Here is a 2500-nt window from a genome sequence, read left to right on the forward strand (position 1 = left end):
GATTCCCCGTTACCCGTTACAACCATGGTAGGCGCAGAACCTACCATCGACAGTTGATAAGGCAGACATTTGAAAGATGCGTCGCCGGTACGAAGACCGTGCGATCAGCCCAAAGTTATTCAGAGTCACCAAGGCAAACGGACCGGACGAGCCGACCGATTGGTTTTGATCTAATAAAAGCGTCCCTTCCATCTCTGGTCGGGACTCTGTTTGCATGTATTAGCTCTAGAATTACCACAGTTATCCAAGTAACGTGGGTACGATCTAAGGAACCATAACTGATTTAATGAGCCATTCGCGGTTTCACCTTAATGCGGCTTGTACTGAGACATGCATGGCTTAATCTTTGAGACAAGCATATGACTACTGGCAGGATCAACCAGGGAGCTGCGTCAACTAGAGCTGAGCAGCCGGCCGCCCGGGAGTGTGTCCCGGGGGCCCGCGCGAACACGCAAGCGTCCGCTCAATTATTCTGCAAACAGGAGGAGGCTGGGCTCCCCTGCACGATACACCTCGAAACCCTCTCAGGTCCCGGCGGCGCGCAGCGCCGTCCTAAGTACTTGGTCGGGTTCGAGAGAGGCGCAATCGCCCGGAGATAGGCGAGTAGACGCTTTCAGTGCGACCACCCGTGCTCCCAACTGAGCTTGCCGCTGCCGACAGAGGCCCGGGAGCGTGCTGTCGTGGTGTTGCCGGCGGGAGACAACACGCGGCCACAAACAGTGACCGGGCAGCTCCAACGCCAGCGCCACAGAGGGGCAGAGCCCCACTTGGGTGCCAAAGCGAACTCTCCCAGCACAGCGCACGCGCCAACACATCCGCACAGCTGCGATACAAACCACCTGCGAGAACCGCGGGGGCGACCGAGCAGCAGACGGCGTCGCGGCGCCGAGTGCCGGGCGGCGGCGCATCCTCAACGCACACAGTCCTCAATCGGACCAGCACACTGCAGATGTCCACCGCGCTTCGCACCGGGCCCGGGAGGACCCACTTTGGCCGCACGGCGCCGCGCGCTGGGTGCGCCGGCACGCAGATGCGCCGCCTGCCGCGTCCGTCAGCCGGCGCGCCTGCCACTGGGCGCCCCCACCAGCCGGCTGCCGCGCGTGCGCCCACGCAGCGCGCGGCCAGCACGCCGGGCGCCCCCCCCTCACCGGCCGGGGACGGTCCCACCCAGCCACCGCCGCGTATCGCTTCATACCCACATGCCCACTCACGTTCGTGGGTATGACGGGTGTCGCTGAAGCAACCGGTTAATACCTGTACCGATCGTCGATATCAACGATTCACCTCCAGCGCGAACAACCGCGCAACAACGGATTTCCAGTTCATTTGCGTAACTTGGGCAGCAAACGTAGACATCCATCTACATTTGCGACTTCTACGAGTCTTGCATGCCTGGATGTTGTGTGTCACGACGCACTCCATCAGCATACATACACGCTGCGACGTGTGCACGAAAGAACACGTGGAAGGTGGCCAGCGTACGTATGCGAATGCCATTGCACAGCTGCGAAGCGCATTCAACACGCGAACTCCTGACCGACGAGCTAGAGGTGACAGGAGGGGAGGGGGGGGGGGCGGGGGCGATATACGTCCTATTGCAGTACACAATACAGTGGATAGCGGGACCATGTGGAAAGTAAGCAACACTCGCAAGATGTGAGGGTACGCACCGTAAAATGAATCAATACGCAGAACACCACAGTGTGCGCGAAGTGAACTATGTTGAGATGGTTGCAATTAGGCAACGCTACACGAATTCCTAGATTCATATAACTAACAATTACAGGGCAGGTTAAGGCGCAACGTGGGTTAGGTTAGGGCGCAACGTGGGTTAGGTTAAGGCGCAACGTGGGTTAGGTTAAGGCGCAACTTGGGTTAGGTTAAGGCGCAACTTGGGTTAGGTTAAGGCGCAACTTGGGTTAGGTTAAGGCGCAACTTGGGTTAGGTTAAGGCGCAACTTGGGTTAGGTTAAGGCGCAACTTGGGTTAGGTTAAGGCGCAACTTGGGTTAGGTTAAGGCGCAACTTGGGTTAGGTTAAGGCGCAACTTGGGTTAGGTTAAGGCGCAACTTGGGTTAGGTTAAGGCGCAACGTGGGTTAGGTTAAGGCGCAACGTGGGTTAGGTTAAGGCGCAACGTGGGTTAGGTTAAGGCGCAACGTGGGTTAGGTTAAGGCGCAACGTGGGTTAGGTTAAGGCGCAACGTGGGTTAGGTTAAGGCGCAACGTGGGTTAGGTTAAGGCGCAACGTGGGTTAGGTTAAGGCGCAACGTGGGTTAGGTTAAGGCGCAACGTGGGTTAGGTTAAGGCGCAACGTGGGTTAGGTTAAGGCGCAACGTGGGTTAGGTTAAGGCGCAACGTGGGTTAGGTTAAGGCGCAACGTGGGTTAGGTTAAGGCGCAACGTGGGTTAGGTTAAGGCGCAACGTGGGTTAGGTTAAGGCGCAACGTGGGTTAGGTTAAGGCGCAACGTGGGTTAGGTTAGGGCGCAACGTGGGTTAGGTTAG

The 2500-nt window shown here is 57.7% G+C and overlaps 1 non-coding gene across 1 annotated transcript in view; it reads right to left on the bottom strand.

Moving 5' to 3' along the window:
- The window catches only part of LOC126197045 (small subunit ribosomal RNA), a 1909-nt gene extending 1523 nt beyond the window's left edge, over positions 1–386 (bottom strand). The window contains exon 1 of the ribosomal RNA XR_007539452.1: positions 1–386. This exon is cut by the window's left edge and continues 1523 nt beyond it. This is a non-coding gene — a ribosomal RNA (small subunit ribosomal RNA).
- Positions 387–2500: the final 2114 nt, after the last annotated feature.

Source organism: Schistocerca nitens, chromosome 7 (assembly GCF_023898315.1).
Source record: "Schistocerca nitens isolate TAMUIC-IGC-003100 chromosome 7, iqSchNite1.1, whole genome shotgun sequence".
Classification (NCBI taxonomy): domain Eukaryota; kingdom Metazoa; phylum Arthropoda; class Insecta; order Orthoptera; family Acrididae; genus Schistocerca; species Schistocerca nitens.